Genomic DNA, 23,541 nt, shown 5'->3' on the forward strand with positions numbered 1-23,541 from the left:
GATAATATGGATCACAATTTCATTTTTGTTTTTTATGAGAATGTTTTCAATTAACAATTCAGTATTAATATTTTTATTTCTTTAATAATGCGCTATTTCGCTAGTGGGATCTGGAAAAATGAAATTCGTACTAATTACTGAATATTTTCGTATTTCTTATTTTTATGACTGACATATCTCCCCTTCTAACATCCTTGATTACGTCTTTGACAGCAGAATACTTCTTTGAACGCTATGCAGAGGAAAACAAAGACGCGTGAATATTTGTATTTTGGCGGCAGTGGTGTGTTGTTCGCGCATCGTGTACGGTTTGTTGTCGTCGAAGACTAACAAAATGGCTGGTGTTTTTGGCATTCACGTGGGTAATTCTTCAGCCTGCTTGGCGTATTGTAAGGTTGGTAATGTTTTTCATATTTGTTGTTCACTGAGAACTTCTAATGTGCCAGAAGTGAAGTCATGAAAGATTATTCTTCTAGCTCGAATGTATTCGTGAGAAACGTTCTAATAAGATCATATCAATGTAACTTTGACATTATTTTACGTTTTGTTTCCCAGGATGGGAAAGTTGATATTATAGCCGACGACAGTGGCAACAGAATAATGCCTGCAATAGTCGCGTTTGTTGACGGTGAAGAGGTAAGGAAATTTTGTACTAAGCAGCAGTTTATTTGAATAGTGCCCTCTAAGCTGAAATTGCCTGTTACTTCTTAATTTAGTTGGTTTACCACTGTTCCGTAATTCCGCTTCGTGATCAAAATTTAAGAGATCGAATGTGTTTCAGACTGTTGGACTCCCAGCGAAGGCAGCTCTTGTTAGAAATGCCACCTGTACCATCGTTCGCAATTAAGAAACTCTTAAATGACAGTATTCCTGACGACGAACTTGAGCATCATATAAAGTCAGTGAAATGTAAAATAGTGACTGAAGGAGGCCTGAAATATGAAATCCGAGATGAATACAAGATTGCTGTGTATACCCCAGAAGGAGCCATGACGTGCATATACAAAAAGCTGTTCGGTATGTAGAAATGTTTTTATGCGTAATGCCCCGATCTCATATTCCCACGAGTAGCTAGTATGGTTCATTCCGTGTAATCTCACAGGGGGTGAAAATGTGGCTATTTCAGAATTTAGTCGTATTTGGAACATGGATCCCCACATGTCTCAGTAGTAAAACTGCCAAATAGCACTGTTCTAACTCTTACCATTTTTGATAAATTCAAGTTTGAAGATTCATGGGTGGGTACCCAGTCATTAGTCAGGAACCGGTTTCCGTATTCTCAGACACTTGCTATTCAGTAATGAGGTGACCTACAGACGTCAAGTATTTTAGTCATGTACTGTGTGAGTCATTAAGTTGATATATTGCATAAAAAGTAGGATACATCTCTGTTTTTTATGAAAAATGTTGAGAATTGCTCTTTCTCCGTGATGTGCTTTACACGTGTGATTTTTTAAAAATTATAACTTCACAGGGGGAAAAAATCCAGACTTCATCTTACGCACTATAACTCTTTAGTGCTAGCATTAAGTATGAATAACAATGACAAGCTTTTGGCATTGAAATTAGTAGTTCTTACCTTCACTTAAAGATGACTCCATCACAAAAAAGGGCAAATTTGACGAATTTCAAAGTCATGTGGGGTACATAGATAATTGAATCACAATATGATTTTTTGCTGAAATGTTTATATATCTGTCAGCAATCTTATCTGCAAAGAATACAGGGCACTAATAATAAAAACGTGTATTCCTTGAAAAATTGATCTGTAGGTCAGAATTGTAAACAATTTAGAGCTGAAAACAGTTATGAATCATTTTTCTCAGTGTGTATGTTGTATTTCTCTGTTAAGTGTCTTTCCTGTGTAAAGAATTAAGGGACAATGTAGGTGCACAAATGAGGTGATACATCCATATTCTGTCACTGCAACTTAAAAAGACAAGTTAAATGAAACATAAGAAATGGTGTAAGCAGTAATGAGACACAGTAATAACTTTAAATATGTACTTATATGTACAGATATAAAAATTTTACAAAGAACATTTTGATAAACAAATTCAAATATAAAGAAGGAAACTAACTTTTAAAACCCTTCCACTTTGCATATAACTGTTTTCCTCGACATCTTGATGCAGAAGCAAAATGAGTTCACTTAAATGTGAGAGATATTATTTTTTTCCGAAGCACTTATTGTCATGTTTATACAACTCCTCACTGTGTCTTTGTAATGATGGGAATCTGCCTGACATGTAGCATTGGAGAAGGGGACCCAAACAGCATCATTCCAAGCTAGCCATGAAGGGAATTGTAAATCAGCAGTAGGCATGCAGTTAATCTCAACATCTTTAAACTCATGTGATGCCTGGGAAATGGGTCCTGTGTGCCAGATTTTGTTGTATTTGAAAGCCACGTTCTGCCTGACTTGCAACCTTTTCTGCAAACCATTTCATGAGCTCCCATTGCGACACTGCTCCTTTTTTATATGTTGGAAGTCTCTTTATTATAAAGGTGTTAATTGCAGTGAGTAGTAATGTGTGGTGCAATCATATTACTGGAAATGTCATTGCTATACTGTACCTGTGTTCTGAGAAACCTTAATGTTATTTGATCTGTGAAGAAGCAGAGCATATTAGCACCCTGTATTGTCTGGAGTGCCCTGTGAACAATGCAACCAATTTTCCGATATAAGGAGCTCCTCACTCAGAAATGTAGAATTCAGCTTGTAATGGACAGTTTCAAGTTTTTATTATCTGCTCCACCTTTATTGAGTATTGTCAGAGTAACTTCTACTGTTGGTGTCCTAGAGCACATCGGACTTGGAGAAAGAACAATTAAAGAGAGTCATGGTGTAATTGCTGCTCCAGAATGCAGGAGTGGTCAAAAGATGTTACCTGGAATTGTCAGAGAAGAAGTAGTGATATCTTACGAAAATGATAATATTTCAAGACTTTGTGCAAGGAATTAAAGACTCCTTCCACTATGGTTCATAACAAGAAGAGTCACATAAAATTGCATGAAGGTTTCTTGAAATACAGGTACAGCACAATGACAGTTTCAGAAACCCAATTGAAACAAGCATTTCTAGTCATTGCTACTATCACCTTTCTAATGAAGAGACTTCCAATGAATGCAAATGGGAGCACTGTTGCTATGGAAACTCGTGAAAATGCTTTTTGGGAACAATTGCAAGTTGAGCAGAATGTGGCTTTCAAATTCTACAAAATCTGGTACACAAGACACATTTTCCACCAATCACGTGAATTTAAAGATGTTGAGATGAACTATATGCCCCCTACAGATTCACAATTCCTTTCATGGTCCAGTTGGAATGATGCTGTTTGGCTATCTTTTGCCATTGTGACGTCTAAGGCAGATGTCCTATCATTACAAAGACATGGTGCACAGTTTTACAAACATGACAATAAGTGCTTTGGAGAAAAATCATATCTCTCACCTGTAAGTGAACTCATTTCATTTGTGCATCAAGATATCAAGGAAAACAGTTATATGCAAGGTGTGTGTGTTTTAAAAATGCAGTTTCCATCTTTGTATTTGATTTTTTTATTTTTTTTTTTATGAAATTTTTCTTTGTGGAGGTTTTATATCAGCATATACTGGTATATGTTCAAAGTTCTTAACGTCTCTCATTATTGCTTGCTGCTTTCCTTACTTTTCACTGAAGTTTGTTTTTAATTTACAGTAACAGAATAAGAATATATTACCTCATTTGTACACCAAAGTTATCTATTGTAATTCTTTACACTGAAAAGACAACTAGCAGTGAAATAATAATAAAAAATCCCGTGGAGGCCCGGGAAAAGAATAGGCCTCCGGTATGTTCTGCCAGTCGTAAAAGGCGACGAAAAAGAACAAACCACTAATAGGGCTAACCCCAGTTTTAGTGTGATTAGTTGGTTCAGGACAGAACTAAAGAAGCCTCGGACAAGCGCCGTCATGGTCGGGGATGACTCTTGAATCCTGTGCCCGCCCACAATGGTAACGACACTGCTAGCCAACTGGAAAATGATTCAAATCCAAATAGAGGTGTTTTGCAGGATATGCTTCCTGCAACCACCCTAGAAGGAAAACAAAGACAGAGGATGAGATGGTCAGATGAAGTTAATCGACACCTCATGTTCTGTTATTACCAAGCAACAAACCTAGGAACCAACACAACTGGATACAGATCACAAGTATACACAACATTTATTATCAGATACCCAGAATTAAAATTTTTAACAGGACAACGACTAGCTGATCAGATCCGTGTAATAATAAAAAATAACAGGATACCCCAGTCAGAATTAGAAAACATCAAACAACAAGTACAACAAATACTGGAACAAAATAATGTGCAATCAGAAGAAGAAGAAAATACAGTAATGGACTCAAACATCCCAGAGCAAACAAAGAAAGACCAACACGCATCAATTAAACAATCAGAGGAAAACGAAATCTTAAGACAGCCACCAGAACAAGCACAAATAGAACACGAAGTGACACACGTGTTAGATATAGAAGAAAAAATTCAGCTGATATATATTGAATACAAAGACACAAATACAGACATTAGACCATTCTTGCATAGACCGCCAAATAACCCACAAGTCGAAACAACAATAAAAACTATCAACACAATCATACACAACAAAATAAATGAAAACACAACTATGGAAGAGTTACAACTACTGGTTTATATAGGAGCACTCACTACACTAAATATACACACTAGGCAGAGATCAGAACCAACCAACACACAGAAGAAACCCACAAAACCAGCATGGCAACACAGGCTACAGATCAGAATAGAAAAACTGAGAAAAGACATCGGACAGCTAACACAATTTATAAGAAATGAAATGTCAGGAAAAAAACGAAAAAGGTTAGGTAAAATCTCACAACAAGAAGCGATAGAGCAATTAGATGAAAAGAAGCAGAAATTACAAGCATTGGCCAAACGACTTAGAAGATACAAAAAAAGTGAAAATAGAAGGAAACAAAACCGAACATTCAACACAAACCAAAAGAAATTTTACCAGACAATAGATAACACACACATTAAAACAGACAATCCACCAATTGAACACTTCTGGAGCAACATATGGTCAAACCCGGTACAACATAACAGGCATGCACGGTGGATACAAGCAGAAACAGACACATATAAGATGATACCACAAATGCCTGAAGTGATAATTTTGCAACATGAAGTCACCCAAGCAATTAATTCTACTCACAATTGAAAAGCCCCTGGAAAAGATAAAATAGCAAATTTCTGGCTAAAGTAGTTCACCTCAACACATTCACATCTAACTAAATTATTTAACAGTTACATTGCAGACCCATACACATTCCCTGATACACTTGCACATGGAATAACTTATCTGAAACCTAAAGATCAAGCAGACACAGCAAACCCAGCTAAATATAGCCCCATAACCTGCCTACCAACAATATACAAAATATTAACTTAAGTCATTACACAGAAATTAATGACACATACAACACAGAACAAAATTATAAATGAAGAACAAAAAGGCTGTTGCAAAGGAGCACGAGGATGTAAAGAGCAACTGATAATAGATGCAGAGGTGACATATCAAGCTAAAACTAAACAAAGGTCGCTACACTCCGCATACGTTGATTACCAAAAAGCTTTTGATAGTGTACCCCACTCATGGTTACTACAAATATTGGAAATATACAAAGTAGATCCTAAATTGATTCAGTTCCTAAACATAGTAATGAAAAATTGGAAAACCACACTTAATATCCAAATAAATTCAAATAATATCACATCACAGCCAATACAGATTAAGCGTGGAATATACCAAGGAGACTCATTAAGTCCTTTCTGGTTCTGCCTTGCTCTGAACCCACTATCCAACATGCTAAATAATACAAATTATGGATACAATATTACTGGAACATACCCACACAAAATCACACATTTGCTATACATGGATGATCTAAAATTACTGGCAGCAACAACTCAACCAATTACTAAAGATAACAGAAGTATTCAGCAATGATATAAATATGGCTTTTGGAACAGACAAATGTAAGAAAAATAGCATTGTCAAGGGAAAACACACAAAAAAAGAAGATTACATATTGGATAACCACAGCGACTGCATAGAAGCGATGGAAGAAACAGATGCCTATAAATATCTAGGATACAGACAGAAAATAGGAATAGATAATACAAATATTAAAGAAGAACTAAAAGAAAAATATAGACAAAGACTAACAAAAATACTGAAAACAGAATTGACAGCAAGAAACAAGACAAAAGCTATAAATACTTATGCTATACCAATATTGACCTACTCATTTGGAGTAGTGAAATGGAGTAACACAGACCTAGAAGCACTCAATAGACTTACACGATCACAATGCCACAAATATAGAATACATCACATACATTCAGCAACAGAAAGATTCACATTAAGCAGAAAGGAAGGAGGAAGGGGATTTATCGATATAAAAAAACGTACATTATGGACAGGTAGACAATTTAAGAAAATTCTTTCTAGAACAAGCAGAAACTAGCAAAATACACAAAGCGATCACTCATATAAATACATCGGCTACACCACTGCAATTTCATAACCACTTCTACAACCCTTTAGATCACATAACATCAACAGATACGAAGAAAGTAAATTGGAAAAAGAAAACACTACATGGCAAGCACCCGTATCATCTAACACAGCCACACATCGATCAAGATACATCCAACACATGGCTAAGAAAAGGCAATATATACAGTGAGACGGAAGGATTCATGATTGCAATACAGGATCAAACAATAAACACCAGATATTACAGCAAGCATATTATTAAAGATCCCAATACCACAACAAATAAATGCAGACTTTGCAAGCAACAAATAGAAACAGTAGATCACATCACAAGTGGATGTACAATACTAGCAAATACAGAATACCCCAAAGACATGACAATGTAGCAAAAATAATACATCAACAGCTTGCCTTACAACATAAACTTATAAAACAACACGTTCCCACATACAAGTATGCATCACAAAATGTACTGGAGAATGATGAATACAAATTATACTGGAACAGAACCATTATAACAGACAAAACAACAACACATAACAAACCTGACATCATACTCACCGCTAAAAGAAGAAATTAACACAACTAATTGAAATATCCATACCCAATACAATAAATATACGAAAGAAAACAGGAGAAAAAATTGAAAAATACATCCAGCTGGCTGAGGAAGTCAAGGACATGTGGCATCAGGATAAAGTTGACATTATACCAATTATACTATCAACTACAGGAGTCATACCACACAATATCCACCAGTACATCAATGCAATACAGCTACATCCAGACTTGTATATACAACTACAGAAATCCGTAATTATTGATACATGTTCAATTACCCGTAAGTTCCTAAATGCAATATAACATATACCTCACAGTTAAAAGGAAGTCACGCTTGATGAAGGTCCGTGTCACTTTCCATTTTTGACCAGACATAACGTCTGAGGAAAGAAAGAAAGAAAGAAATAATAATAATAATAATTTATTATCATTCAGCTCTTACAGCAATAGACAGTCATAAGCGTACATTTCTATATGAACTACTATATCAATGTAATTTAGTTTACATGAAATAGGTAAAACTAGAAATTATATGTTAGAGAGCAGCATTTTCATTTCCAAAACATTTGTCAACTGGGTAAAGAGGTTGTTTACTAGTAGCTTATACAGAAACGTCTGATTCCACCTGTCTGCTTTGACCCATGATGTCACAAATATGGCGTAAACGACCATCCACTATGACTCCAATATGGCGTCTATGACTTCATTACGTAAACATAACAAACATGAAAATACATCGAAAAACACACACACACACACACACACACACACACACCTTCCACAAAAAACTTAATCAAACTAATGGGACAAGTGTAGGAAATTGGGGGTTTTTGGGTGGGGACAATTAAATATAAACACATGCCACTAACCCAAATGACAAAAAACACTAAAATGACAAGACCCCACAACTTCAACTACACACAAAATCCACTGGAATCGATCACTTCCATTGGTCGACAGAAACAACTGCTACCACACTATAAATCTCAGAAATTTCACCACCACCACACTTAATCCTACCACACAAAAAAAAAAAAAAAAAAAAAAACCACACACACTCTCTCTCTCTCTCTCTCTCTCTCTCTCTCTCTCTCTCTCTCTCTCTCTATCTAGGAAATCAAAATTGCAATCAAACACTTCCCTTGACCTGTTATCCTTACGACATATCCACATATAGCCATCCCTGGTCAGAGACGCCAAAACTTTAGTAAGTCTCATTGCTTCACGACACACTGAACACTTCACGACTTCAGCCAACAGCCCGCATTGCTGAAGAAATTCTATTAGAGACAACGCACTGTCCCCCATCATCGCAGACAACCAAAAACTGTTGACCTTGTCAGTCATATCCATACCTACCAAAGACATAAGCAAAGAAATTTACCAAAATTTACACATGAACAGAAAAGAAACTACAGTAACATCAACATAACAAAACCAAAATCATTAATTCATTAAAATATATTCCACTGAAGGCACAGTCACCACTGATACTACACACATGCAATGCTACCACACAAGTGAACCCCATATGCCACATAACACGCTACCCATAAACACACCACCAGAGAGAACCACCGACGGCAACAATACGCCACCTATAAACACGCCACACACGCACACTAAACCAAAAACATCACCTAACATACAAATACACCACTGGAGACCACCACCGATCACATCAAAACAACACCTACAAACACGGCACTCTCACAAACTAAACTCAGCGCCGTGGTGACATCACACACCACAACAGCCTTACGTCAAGAGTCAAAGCCGACGGGTGGGATCGAACGCTTCCGTCGACCCGCTTATACAATTTAGCTTTAAAAATATTTATAGGCAATTCTGTAAAATCTACCCTTGGCCTATTAAACATCCTTAATCCAAAGGCTAGGTAGGAGTTACGTGATTTAGATGATGTGTGGTATGGTATGTCTACATGTGTGCTGTTTCTAGTGTCAAAACTATGTACATCAGTTCTCAGTGTGAAATTAGAAACGTTGTTTCTAACATACAATAAAACATTATAGATGAATAAGTTTACTGTTGTCAGACATTCCAGTTTAATGAACAGAAGTTTACAATGTTCTGTTTTATCAGAATCTGTTATTATTCTTATTACTTTCTTCTGCAACAATAAAATGTCACTTGCTTAACAACTGCTACCCCATGAAAAAATTCCGTATGATATGATACATTGGAAGAAAGCAAAATTTCGTGATCTTGCATAGTTATTTGGAACATATCTTTTTAAATTTGTAGTTATGAATATAATAGAGGGAAACATTCCACGTGGGAAAAATATATCTAAAAACACAGATGATGTGACTTTCCGAACGAAAGTGCTGGCAGGTCGATAGACACACAAACATACACATGAAATTCAAGCTTTCACAACAAACTGTTGCCTCATCAGGAAAGAGGGAAGGAGAGGGAAAGACGAAAGGATGTGGGTTTTAAGGGAGAGGGTAAGGAGTCATTCCAATCCCGGGAGCGGAAAGACTTACCTTAGGGGGAAAAAAGGGGTATACACTCTCTCGCTCGCGCGCGCGCGCGCGCCCACACACACACACACACACACACACACACACACACACACACACACACACACAGCAGACATGTCTGTGTATGTGCGGGTGGATATGTGTGTGTGTGCGCGAGTGTATACCCATCTTTTCCCCCTAAGGTAAGTCTTTCCGCTCCGGGGATTGGAATGACTCCTTACCCTCTCCCCTAAAACCCACATCCTTTCGTCTTTCCCTCTCCTTCCCTATTTCCTGATGAGGCAACAGTTTGTTGCAAAAGTTTGAATTTCATGTGTATGTTTGTGTTTGTTTGTGTGTCTATCGACCTGCCAGCACTTTCGTTCGGTAAGTCACATCATCTGTGTTTTTAGATATAAATTTGTAGTTAAATAAATAACTCTTGAAAAGTCTAGAAAATATATTTTTAATGTGTGGTTTCCAGGCCAATTTATTGTCAGTAAAAACACCTAAAAGTTTAGTAGTTTTTAATTCATGATGGTTAGGAATCTCTTAGAGGCTAAAATTAAGTACCTGTGTTTTTCTTTCATTTAGTAAGAAAACATCGCAGTACCCACATCCTGCGAGGCCTCACTCAGTGAAAACTAACCAATATGCAAAGATGTTTTGTGTTGGCCTTGTAGGTACTGCGATGTTTGCATGTGTCTGGTTATGATTAACCAATCATATCCGCTCATCTGGAGATAGATTGAGTCGAAAGTTGATCGAAGGGTAGCGATTTGAAGGGCAAAAGGGAAAAAAGTGCCAAGGCAAGAGCCAAGGGAAAGAAACCTGTGTGATAGTTGGGTCAGATTTTACGAGCAGTAGCAGTTTTCTTGCTGTCTGCAACAGGTCACGCAAGGCTAGATTTTGATTCTAGTGGGTATCTTGCAGGCAGATGCCTTTGATGTTGTGCAGTCGTGTTTCTCGGTGGCTGCAGCTTCTCGGTCAGTGTCAGCATACCAGTAACAGTTAGGTTCATCATCATTTAGTGTCTTGATAGGTTGTATATTGGATTAACAGTGTAGGGTGGTGTTGGCGGTTTCTTTGTGCATTAGTGTGCGAGCTTGTCAGCTTCCCTGTTGTGGCCTGTTGGTCGGCTGTAATAGCAACTGGCATATCCAGTCAATGTTGCTGATGTTGTCATGTGAGAATTTATAAATAAACACAGATTAGTAATAAAAACAATAAAGGTCTGAACACCGATCCTTGTAGCACTCCAGGCCTAACATAAACCAAATTTGACTTCTCGCTATCAATGCACACAACTTGGTGTGTGCCCCCCTGCGGGTCCGAGGGTTAGAATAGGCCCTAGGTATTCCTGCCTGTCGTAAGAGGCGACTAAAAGGAGTCCCTCCCCCTCAAGGGGGTAGTTAGCGCCTGCGTCCTGAGACGGACGGTTCCACGACCTATATTTGTGGTCATTTTGGTTTTTCACTTCTTCTTGTTTCTTCCTTCCTTTGTTGGTTCCTTTCTTTGTTCTTCTCCATCTCACTGTCTTCCTTACTCTTTCCCTTGCCTTCTTCTCCTTGCTTTCTTCGGTCTCCGTCTCGGCGTTTGAGACAGTCTGTCCTCTCTCTCCCTCTCTCTCTTCTTTTTCCTCTTCTTCCTTCCTCCCTGTGCGTGCCTGAAGGCCGACCCACGCGTTCGCACGCGTAGCCGGTGACGGGGTAATGCGTAATTCCCCGCCCTGGGTAGACAAGAAAGGCACGCACGTACCCCGTGGTAAAGGCCAGGCCCAGGGAGGGGTGATTGCCTGAGCTGATACCTTCTGACCATGCCGATTGGTCCCTCCGTCTGTTTCTCGGGAGGTGTGACCTGAGGTGTAAATATTCACCTAAGGCAGGAGTGCCCTCTGAGAGGGTCCCCACAAGGAAGGAGCGTGCCATCGGAGATGCTGGCAATCATGGGGGATTCCTCCGCAATGGATTTATCTTCTTCTCTCTCGACTTCTGCCCACAAACGGAAACTTGACCAGCCACCAGTGACAAAAGTACTACCGCCTGCCCCACAGTTCGTGGTAGTTTCTCGATCTGAGGACGGAAAGGATTTTTCCTCTGTCAACCCTTTCGTTATCCAGAAGGGCGTAGATGCCATAGCCGGATCGGTCAAGTGTTGTACCAGGTTGCGTAATGGTACCTTGTTACTAGAAACTGAGAGCGCCTTTCAGGCACAAAAACTGCTTCGGGCCACACTCCTGTACACGTTCCCTGTCCGGATGGAGGCTCACCGCACTTTGAATTCGTCTCATGGTGTTGTATATACTAGATCACTCGACGGATTGACTGACGAGGAGATACAGTCTTTCCTCGCTGAGCAGAGCGTGATGGCTGTCCGTAGGGTCATGAAAAAGGTCAACAATGACCTTGTACCGACCCGGACACTTTTCTTGACCTTTGATAGTGTTCAGCTGCCGTCGTGCATCAAAGCGAGCTACGAGGTTATTTCTGTTCGCCCCTATGTCCTGACACCTACGCGCTGCTACCAATGTCAGCGTGTTAATCACACTCGCCAGTCTTGTTCCAATGCGGCTAAATGTGTCACTTGTGGCAGGGATGTCCATGAGGATGACTGTCCACCTCCGTCTCCTCGTTGTGTGAATTGTCATGGTGACCATGCAGTGTCCTCCCGCGACTGTCCCATCTACAAGGAAGAACGCTGTATCCAAGAAATTCGGGTCAAAGAGAATGTGTCCACCTCGGCTGCTCGCAAGCAATTTGCTAGTAGGAAACCCACGCTGCTCCCAGTGGGGAGATACAGTACTGTCCTTGCCTCTCCTCAGACTACCAGGGAGGTGGCAACACAGACATGCGATCTGACCTTCAGCACCACGGTCGTCCGTTCGGCCAGTGCTAAGATCGCGCGGTCGATGTCTCCTCTTCCTCCCGTCACCCCTCAGACACAAGCACCTTCATCAGCTTCTGCCAAGACGAAGACCCAGAAGTCAGATGCACGGGCCTTCAAGAAGGAACCGTCCCGTGGAGACTTCCTACGTACGTCGAACTCCCAGCCATCGACCAGTACTTCAACTAAACGACCTTCCAAGAAGGCTCATAGGAAGCGGAGTTCTCCTTCTCCGCCATGGCACATTTCTTCTCCTGCGCCACCCAGCGGTTGCCGCCCCAGGCCGTCATCCGTTTCACCTGGCCGCACCGCTGGTAGCCGAACATCTGGCTGTTCACCTGCAGAGGAAGCTCCCCCTCCCGGCCATCTTAACAAGATGGCCGATGAACCTATAGAACCAATGGACGATGACTGTCCGCCTACTGATAGCGGCGGCAGAGCTCGCTCGAAGCCAGGCCCTCAGCGGCCTTCGAGGTGACCCCTTCTTTCATCTTCCTTTTCTTCTCACGATGGCACTTATTCACTGGAATATTCGCAGCATTCGCTCGAACCAAGAGGACTTAAAGTTGCTGCTCCGCTTGCACTGTCCGCTCGTCGTAGCCCTCCAGGAAACGAAGCTACACCCATGCGATCAAATTGCCTTGGCACACTACACCTCTGTGCGTTTTGACCTACACCCTGTGGTAGGTATTCCGGCTCATGGAGGGGTTATGTTGCTGGTCCGGGATGATATTTACTACAATCCCATCACATTGCACACCGGCCTGCAGGCAGTTGCCATCCGAATTACTCTCCCCACTTTTACATTTTCCATTTGTACCGTTTACACTCCATCATCGTCTGCCGTTACCAGGGCAGACATGATGCAAATTATTGCTCAGCTACCTGCACCATTTTTGTTAACTGGAGACTTCAATGCCCACCATCCCCTTTGGGGCTCTCCAGCATCCTGCCCGAGGGGCTCCCTGTTAGCAGACCTTTTCAACCAGCACAATCTTGTCTGCCTCAATAATGGCGCCCCTACTTTTCTTTCGGACACATCTCACACCTATTCCCATTTAGACCTCTCTATATGTACTACCCAACTTGCATGCCGGTTTGAGTGGTATACACTTTCTGATACATATTCGAGCGACCACTTCCCGTGTGTTATCCATCTCCTGCATCATACCCCCTCTCCGTGCTCAACTAGTTGGAACATCTCCAAAGCAGACTGGGGGCTCTTCTCTTCCAGGGCGACCTTTCAGGATCAAACCTTCACAAGCTGCGATAGTCAGGTCGCACACCTCATGGAAGTCATTCTCACTGCTGCTGAATATTCCATCCCTCACACTACTTCTTCTCCACATCGCGTACCGGTCCCCTGGTGGACCGCAGCATGTACAGACGCTTTACGTGCTTGTCGACGTGCTTTATGCACCTTTAAACGCCACCCTACAGTGGCTAATTGTATCAATTATAAACGATTACGTGCGCAGTGTCGTCGTATTATTAAAGAAAGCAAGAAAGCCAGCTGGGCTGCTTTCACAAGCACCTTCAACAGTTTTACTCCTTCTTCTGTTGTCTGGGGTAGCCTGCGCCGGATATCTGGCACTAAGGTCCACTCACCAGTTTCTGGCTTGACGGTCGCGAATGACGTCCTTGTGGCCCCTGAGGATGTCTCCAATGCCTTCGGCCGCTTTTTTGCAGAGGTTTCGAGCTCCGCTCATTACCACCCTGCCTTCCTCCCCCGAAAACAGGCGGAGGAGGCTAGGCCACCTAACTTCCGCTCCTCGAATCGTGTAAGTTATAATGCCCCATTCACCATGCGGGAACTCGTAAATGCACTTGCCCGGTCACGGTCCTCCACTCCAGGGCCTGATTCTATTCATATTCAGATGCTGAAGAACCTTTCTCCTGCGGGTAAAGGTTTCCTTCTTCATACTTATAATCGCATCTGGATTGAGGGACATGTTCCCGCATGCTGGCGCGAGTCTATTGTTGTACCGATTCCTAAGCTGGGGAACGACAAGCACTTGCCTTACAGTTGTCGACCCATCTCGCTTACCAGCTGTGTCTGTAAGGTGATGGAGCGAATGGTTAACTCTCGTTTGGTTTGGATGCTCGAATCTCGACGCCTACTTACCAATGTACAATTTGGATTTCGTAGGCGCCGCTCTGCTGTTGACCATCTGGTTACCTTGTCGACCTTCATTATGAATAACTTCTTGCGGAATCGCCCGACTGCGGCTGTGTTCATTGATTTGGAGAAGGCTTACGACACCTGTTGGAGGGCGGGCATTCTTCGCCCCATTCATACATGGAGCCTTCGCGGTCGCCTCCCACTTTTTATTCGTTCCTTTTTAATGGATCGACAGTTCAGGGTACGTGTGGGTTCTGTCCTGTCAGACACCTTTCGCCAGGAGAATGGGGTGCCACAAGGCTCAGTTTTGAGTGTCGCTCTCTTCGCCATAGCGATCAATCCAATAATGGATTGCCTCCCAGGTGATGTATCAGGCTCCCTTTTCGTGGACTATTTTACCATCTATTGCAGCGCGCAGCGTACATGTTTCCTGGAGTGCTGACTTCAGCGTTCTCTCGACCGTCTTTACTCCTGGAGTGTCGCCAATGGCTTCTGTTTTTCTGCCGAGAAGACAGTCTGTATTAACTTCTGGCGCTACAAAGAATTTCTCCCACCGTCCTTACGACTCGGTCCTGTTGCTCTCCCATTCGTGGAGACAACAAAATTTTTAGGTCTTACATTTGACAGGAAACTTAGCTGGTCTCCACATGTGTCATATTTGGCTGCCCGTTGTACCCGTTCTCTACATGTCCTCCGTGTTCTCAGTGGTATGTCATGGGGAGCGGATCGAACCGTCCTACTTCGCCTATATCGGTCGATTGTCCGCTCCAAGCTGGATTATGGGAGCTTCGTATACTCCTCTGCACGGCTGTCCATCTTACGCCGCCTCAACTCCATACAACATCGGGGTTTACGTCTTGCGATCGGAGCGTTTTATACTAGTCTTGTCGAGAGTCTTCATGCCGAAGCCGGTGAATTGCCACTCACCTACCGGCGCGATATACTGCTTCGTCGGTATGCCTGTCAGCTACTGTCAATGCCCGACCACCTGTATTATCGTTCCTTTTTTGACGACTCTCTCGACCGTCAATACGGGTTGTATGTCTCTGCCCTGCTACCCCCTGGAGTTCGCTTTCGTTGCCTCCTTCAACACCTTGATTTTTCACTCCCTGCAACCTTTAGAGTGGGCGATAGCCACACGCCACCTTGGCTCCAGGCTCAGATTCGCGTTCACCTTCACCTCAGCTCGCTCCCAAAGGAGGTTACCCCAGGTTCGGTATACCACTCCCGTTTTGTCGAACTTCGTTCAAAGTTCATTAATATGACCTTCATTTATACAGATGGCTCTAAGACCAATGACGGGGTCGGGTGTTCTTTTATTGTCGGGGCACAAAGTTTCAAGTACCGGCTCCATGGCCATTGTTCGGTCTTCACAGCTGAGCTCTTTGCCCTCTACCAGGCTGTTCTTTACGTCTGCCGTCACCGACATTCTGCTTATGTCATCTGCTCCGATTCCCTGAGCGCCATCCAAAGCCTAAGTGATCCGTATCCAGTCCACCCTTTCGTGCACCGGATCCAACGCTCTCTTCAGCAGCTGGTGGACGACGGTTCTCCGGTTAGCTTTATGTGGGTTCCTGGCCATGTCGGTATCCCTGGGAAAGAAGCTGCAGATGCCGCAGCCAAGGCTGTGGTCCTCCAGCCTCGGACAGCTTCTTGTTGTGTCCCTTCATCAGATTGTAGCAGGGTCATTTGTCGGCGCATTTTATCGCTGTGGCATGCCGATTGGGCTGCACTTACGAACAACAAGCTTCGGCCCCCCCAGGGGGTCCACAACTCTTTTGTGGATACGTGCGTAGCGAGCACGGGACCCCGAGCTAATATGGCCCTCCTTCCTTTCCGGGCTGCATACCTTCCTTTTCCGCATCCTTCCCTATCCCCCGTCTTCGCCCCCCCTCCCCTCATCTCTGGCTCTTTCCTTCCCTTTCTCCCCCTCTGGGAGTATGGTTTGTGCCTACGTCCGGAGATGGACGTTCGTAAATGTAACGCATTCTTCACCTTCTCTGCTTGTATGTCTTCATCCTTCCTTTGTCCTTCTCTTTTCCTTACCTCTTCTCTTTACCCTTTTCTCCGCTGTGGCGTTTGAGACCTCTCTTCTTTCCTTTCCCTTTCTTTGTTTTTCCCTTTCTCTTTCTTCCTCCCTGTGCGTGTCTGAAGGCCGACCCACGCATTTTCGTGCGTAGCCGGTGACGGGGTAACGCGTAATTCCCAGCCCCAGTTAGACAGGTAGGACACGTACATACCCCCTGGTAACAGCCAGGCCCAGGGAGGGGTGATTACCCGAGCTGATACCTTCCGAAAGTGCCGATTGGTCTCTCCGTCTGTTTGTCGGGAGGTGTGAACAATCACCTAAGGCGGGAGTGCCCTCAGAGAGGGCCCTCACAAGGGAGGAGCGCGCCATCGGAGACGCCGGTAATCATGGGGGATTCTTCTGCAATGGTTTCCTCACCTTCCACTATGTCTGCTCACAAGTGTAAGTTCACTGAGTCTCAGCCACAGACAGTTCTTCCATCGTTGCCACAGTTCCTTGTTGTTTCTTGGTCTGATGAAGGTCACGACTTCTCCACGGTCAACCCTTTCATTATTCAGAAAGGTGTCGACGCAATTGCAGGTCCTGTAAAGTCTTGTTCCAGATTACAGAATGGCACCTTGTTGTTAGAAACAGTCAGTGCCCTCCAGGCACAAAAATTGCTGCGTACTTCACTTCTCCACACCTTCCTTGTCCGCGTGGAACCGCACCGCACTTTAAATTCCACGCGTGGAGTCATTTATACACGCTCCCTCGATGGATTGTCTGACGACGAAATTCAGCACTACCTGTCTGACCAGGGTGTAACGGCTGTTCATAGAGTTATGAAAAGGGTTGACACGAACATCATTCCAACCCGCACTGTCTTCTTGACATTTGACAAAGTTCAACTCCCATCCAAAATCAAAGCAGGCTATGAGATAATTTCCGTTCGCCCTTACGTCCCAAACCCTACGCGTTCCTATCGATGTCAGCGGTTCAATCACACCAGCCAGTCCTGTTCCAATCCGACCAAATGTGTTAAGTGTTGCAAGGATGCCCATGAGGGTGCTTGTCCATGTCCATCCCCTCGCTGCATCAACTGTATGGGTGACCACGCTGCTTCCTCTTGAGATTGCCCCATTTTTAAAGACGAAAAGCTCATCCAGGAAATCAGAGTGAAGGAAAATCTGTCAACATTTGCTGCTCGAAAATTATTCGCCAGTCGACAGCCCACCATGCCTCAGACAGGAAAATACAGCACTGTCCTTGTTTATCCTCGGCTAACAAAGGAGGCGGCCACGCAGACTTGCGACCTCACCTTTAGTGCCACGGTCGTCAGATCGGCCAGCGCAAAGATCGCCCGTTCAACCTCACCACTTTCGCCTGCCCATTCTATGGCTCACTCTTCATCGGGTTCTGCTAAATCTCGAGCCCAAAAGTCAGACACCAAGACTTCGAAAAAAGAGCGTACTCGTGAAGATTTTTTACGTACCCCAATTTCACAACCATCGGTTCCTCCTTCATCTAAACATCATATTTCCAAGAAGGCTAATAAGAAACCCAGTTCATCTCCTTCTCCGCCAAGGCGTGTCTCATCTACAGCACCACCTGGCGGAAATCGCCCTCGGCCGTCTTCTGTGTCGCCGAGGCGCACTGCTGGCGACCGATCAACCGGCCGATCGCTGGTGGCAGGAGCTGCTCCTGAACAACCTATGGATCAGGATCTTCTGCCTTCGGCTGAATGCCATTCCATGCTGTCGGTCGCAAGCTCTGACCAGTCGTTGAGTTGACGGCAACCTTGGTCACATTCCTCCATTTTCTGTTCACCCTATGTCCATTATCCACTGGAATATCCGCAGCATTCAAGCCAATCGGGATGAATTGTCGATCCTCTTACGATCCTACTCGCCGGTCATCTTCTGTCTTCAGGAAACAAAGCTGCGTCCCCATGACCGCTTTGTTCTCCCCCATTTTCAGTCCGTCCGATTTGATCTCCCCTCTGTTGGAGGCACTCCAGCCCGTGGAGGACTCCTGATTCTTCTCCATGATACTCTCCATTATCACCCAATCCACTTAAACACTTCCTTCCAAGCTGTCGCTGTCCGTCTTTCCCTTTCTGGATATACCTTTTCTCTTTGTACTGTATACATTCCATCGTCCACACCAATCGCACGAGCTGATCTCCTTCATCTTCTTGGTCAGCTTCCACCCCCCTATTTGCTGGTTGGGGACTTCAATGCCCACCACCCGCTTCGGGGATCTCCACATCCTTGTCCACGTGGCTCACTGTTGCTAGACGTCTTCCACCAAGTGGATCTAGTTTGCCTCAACACTGGGGTCCCTACATTTTTGTCTGCCTCCACGACAAATTTCTCTCATTTGGACCTTTCGGTCGGTACTGTTCCGCTAGCTCGGCGCTTCGAATGGTTCGCCCTTAATGATACACACTCGAGTGATCGCTTTCCATGTGTCCTTAGACTGCAGCCTCAACTGCCCTATATGCGCCCGCAACGCTGGAAGTTTGCCCAAGCCGATTGGACACTTTTTTCGTCTCTAGCGACATTCGATGACCGTCACTTTCCTAGCGTCGGCGATGAGGTCTCACATATTACCGACGTTGTTCTTACAGCTACGGAACGTTCAATACCACGCACCTCCGAATTGCCTCGGCGCCCCCCAGTTCCTTGGTGGAACGAGGCATGCCGTGACGCAATACGTGAGCGGCGACGTGCTCTTCGCGTTTTCCGCCACTATCCTACTGCGGCCAACTGTATCCGCTATAAGCAGTTCCGTGCGCGATGCCGTTGCGTCATCCGCGATAGCAAGAAGGCAAGCTGGAAATTCTTTATTAGCTCATTTAATATCTTCACTCCCTCCTCGGAAGTTTGGAGTTGGATTTGACGGTTATCAGGCGCGCCTAGTTTCTCCCCGGTCTCTGGGCTCACTGTCGTGTGTGATACGTTAGTGGACCCGTCGCAATTTCTAACTCCTTGGGTAAACACTTTGCTGAGATTTCGAGCTCTTCAAATTACCCGCCAGCGTTTCTCCCGAAGAAACATGCAGCGGAAGTGCAACCTCTTGCTTTCTTCTCTCAAAAGTAGATAGTGTCGGAAGTTCCATGCGGCTTTTCACGGATGATGCTGTAGTATACAGAGAAGTTGCAGCATTAGAAAATTGTAGCGAAATGCAGGAAGATCTGCAGCGGATAGGCACTTGGTGCAGGGAGTGGCAACTGACCCTTAACATAGACAAATGTAATGTATTGCGAATACATAGAAAGAAGGATCCTTTATTGTATGATTATATGATAGCGGAACAAACACTGGTAGCAGTTACTTCTGTAAAATATCTGGGAGTATGCGTGCGGAACGATTTGAAGTGGAATGATCATATAAAATTAATTGTTGGTAAGGCAGGTACCAGGTTGAGATTCATTGGGAGAGTGCTTAGAAAATGTAGTCCATCAACAAAGGAGGTGGCTTACAAAACACTCGTTCGACCTATACTTGAGTATTGCTCATCAGTGTGGGATCCGTACCAGATCGGTCTGACGGAGGAGATAGAGAAGATCCAAAGAAGAGCGGCGCGTTTCGTCACAGGGTTATTTGGTAACCGTGATAGCGTTACGGAGATGTTTAATAAACTCAAGTGGCAGACTCTGCAAGAGAGGCGCTCTGCATCGCGGTGTAGCTTGCTCGCCAGGTTTCGAGAGGGTGCGTTTCTGGATGAGGTATCGAATATATTGCTTCCCCCTACTTATACCTCCCGAGGAGATCACGAATGTAAAATTAGAGAGATTAGAGCGCGCACGGAGGCTTTCAGACAGTCGTTCTTCCCGCGAACCATACGTGACTGGAACAGGAAAGGGAGGTAATGACAGTGGCACGTAAAGTGCCCTCCGCCACACACCGTTGGGTGGCTTGCGGAGTATCAATGTAGATGTAGATGCAGAAAATCGCGAAAGCTATAATACTGTTTTCTCCATGCGGGAACTCCAACATGCACTCTCTTCTTCTCGCTCCTCCGCCCCAGGACCGGATGGTATCCACATCCAAATGTTGCTGCATTTATCAACCCATAGTCTGCGTTACCTCCTTCGCCTTTATAATCGAATTTGGACCGACAGTACTTTTCCCAGACAATGGCGGGAAGCTATCGTCGTTCCTGTTCCGAAACCTGGAAAGGACAAACATCTCCCCTCTAGCTATCGCCCCATTTCTCTCACGAGTAGTGTATGTAAGGTTTTGGAGCATATGTTGAATTGCCCTTTAGCTTGGTGGCTGGAGTCCCGCAGTCTTTTAACACCTGCCCAATGCGGTTTCCGAAAGCATCGTTCTGCAGTTGACCATCTTGTTTCTCTCTCCACTTATATCATGAATAATTTTCTCCGGGAACGCCAAACAGTAACAATATTTTTTGATCTGGAGAGAGCATACGACACCTGTTGGAGGACAGGCATCCTCCGCACACTGTTCTCTTGGGGCTTTCGAGGTCGGCTGCCCCTTTTTCTTCGCGAATTTATGACAGAGCGCACATTTAGAGTGCGGGTGAACACTACTCTCTTCCATACTTTCTCCCAAGAAAACGGGTTACCCCAGGGCTCCGTGCTAAGTGTTGTACTGTTTGCTATTGCCATAAATCCAATTATGGATTGTCTCCTTCCTGATGTCTCGGGCTCCCTCTTTGTGGACGATTTTGCGATCTACTGCAGCTCTCAACGGACCAGCCTTCTTGAACGACGTCTTCAAGGATGTCTCGATTGCCTCTACTCTTGGAGCACTGAAACCGGCTTCCGTTTTTCTCCCAGTAAGACCGTTTGTGTTAATTTTTGGCGACGTAAGGAGTTTCTTCCACCCTCCTTACATCTAGGACCTGTCAACCTTCCATTTTCGGACATCGCTAAATTCTTGGGTCTTATGTTTGACAGAAAACTGTGCTGGTCCTCCCACGTTTCCTATCTTTCGACTCGCTGTCTGCGATCGCTCAACACGCTCCGTGTCCTGAATGGTACGTCCTGGGGAGCGGACCGAGTGGTCCTTCTCCGCCTCTATTGCGCCTTAGTGCGCTCGAAATTGGACTATGGAAGCATAGTTTACTCCTCTGCTCGGCCGTCTATTCTTCGTCGTCTCGACTCTATCCACCACCGAGGATTACGTTTAGTGTCTGGAGCTTTTTACACCAGCCCTGTGGAAAGCCTTTATGCTGAGACTGCTGAACCTCCGCTGTCCAATCGGCGAGCAGTCCTTCTGAGTCGTTATGCTAGCCATCTGTCTTCCATGCCTGCTAATCCAGCCCATGACATTTTTTTCGACACCTCCTTTGATGTAGGGTATGCAGGCCGCCCCTCCTCCCTACTACCACCGGGAGTCCGCTTTCGTCAACTGCTCCATTCTCTTTCCTTCTGCTTCCCTAAAACCTTCTTGACAACTTGGGGTACAGCACCGCCTTGGCTCCGTCCCCGGATCTGCCTGCTCCGTGACCTTTGTCAATTTCCCAAGGATGGTACCCCTTCACTTGTTTATTGTCGGACATTTGCTGCTCTATGTGCACAAATGAAGGAAGCCACATTTATTTACACTGATAGCTCGAAAACATCGTTAGGTGTAGGGAGTGCCTATATTGTTGGCGACACCCTAAATCAATTTCGGCTTCCTGACCAGTGTTCGGTTTATACTGCGGAGCTTTACGCTGTTCTCCAGGCTGTCCACTACATCCACCACCATCAGCGGATACAGTATGTTATCTGCTCAGATTCTCTCAGCTCTCTCCTCAGTCTCCTAGCTCTTTACCCTGTGCACCCTGTGGTCCACCGGATTCAGGACTGTCTGCACTTGCTCCACCTGGGGGTGTCTCGGTGGCGTACCTCTGGCTCCCGGGACACGTTGGTATCTGTGGAAATGAGGCGGCTGATATTGCGGCCAAGGCTGCAGTCTCTCTTCTTCGGCCAGCTATTCAATCGATTCCCGCCGCCGATCTACGGAGCGTTTTATGTCTTCGTGTTGTTCTTTTATGGCATGCAGATTGGTCGACACTTCCCCATAATAAATTGCGGGACGTGAAAGCTCTTCCTTGTGCTTGGACCTCTTCCTCCCGAACGCGTCGTCGGGAGGAGGTAATTTTAACTAGACTCCGGATAGGGCACTGTCTTTTTAGCCATCGACATCTTTTAAGCGGCGATCCTTCCCCACTCTGTCCCCACTGCTCTCAGCTTTGGACGGTAAGACACCTTTTAATTGAGTGCCCGCATTTTACTCCGTTACGCGCCCGTATACAGCTGTCGCCTGATATATCGTCAATTTTAGCAGATGACACGCGCTCGGCCGATCGTGTTCTCGAGTTTATTAGTGCCAGTGAAATGACGTCAGTCATTTGAAGCTTTTTTTTGGGGTCAACCAACCCCTTTCTGTAGTGGATTTTTAAGCCTTCCTTCGGCTTTTAGTTTCTCCAATTTTTTGAGTTTCGTTCCCACTGCTGCTGGTTTCCATTTTCGGTTTTTACTGTTTCCTAAGTCACGGACCGGGCGCTAATGACCATAGTAGTTTTGCGCCCTAAAGAAAAAGAAAAAAAAGCTTCGGGCCTTGAAACCTCTTCCCGCGGCTTGGACGTCCTCCTCACGCCCTTCTCGGCAGGAGGAGGTCGTTATGGCCCAGTTACGAATTGGACACTGCCGGTTCAGCCATCGCCATCTGCTGATGGCCGCGCCGGCGCCGTTCTGCCCATGTGGGCAATTGCTGACGGTCCGCCACATTTTAACGTCCTGTCCGGATTTTAATACACTGCGTCTTGATCTTGGCCTCCCATGTACTCTAGATGCCATTTTAGCGGATGACCCAGGAGCAGCTGCTCGCGTTCTTCGTTTTATCAACTTGACAAACCTGTCTAAGGGCATTTGATTAT

General features: G+C 44.6%; 1 pseudogene; it reads left to right on the plus strand.

Annotated features, from left to right (window-relative positions):
• The first annotated feature begins 205 nt into the window (after positions 1 to 205).
• LOC124555368 overlaps positions 206 to 23,541 on the plus strand; it is a 204,720-nt pseudogene continuing 181,384 nt past the window's right edge.

The sequence above is a fragment of the Schistocerca americana genome, chromosome X, assembly GCF_021461395.2.
Source record: "Schistocerca americana isolate TAMUIC-IGC-003095 chromosome X, iqSchAmer2.1, whole genome shotgun sequence".
Taxonomy (NCBI): Eukaryota; Metazoa; Arthropoda; class Insecta; order Orthoptera; family Acrididae; genus Schistocerca; species Schistocerca americana.